Raw genomic sequence first — 280 nt, forward strand, 5'->3', positions numbered from 1 at the left:
TGCTGCTGCTGCTGCTGCTGCTGCTCGGGCCACAGCACTGTGGGCACAGGCCTGGCGTGGGGGTTCCACTGGGGCTGCGGGTGGCCCAGGGCCCCACAGATGCCCAGCGGCAGCAAAGGTGGGGTTGTTGTGTTTTGATAAGTTGCTGCTGCTGCTGCTGCTGCTGCTGCTTCCTTGGGGCCCTCCCCCCCTGGGAACACGGGGCAGGACGGGGCCTCCTGTGTGCGTACACCCGAAGCTGCAGCAGCAGCTGCTGCTGTTGCTGCAGCAGCAGCAGCCA

This window comes from Eimeria tenella, genomic scaffold (genome assembly GCF_000499545.2).
Source record: "Eimeria tenella Houghton genomic scaffold, Eth_scaff3143, whole genome shotgun sequence".
NCBI lineage: Eukaryota > Apicomplexa > Conoidasida > Eucoccidiorida > Eimeriidae > Eimeria > Eimeria tenella.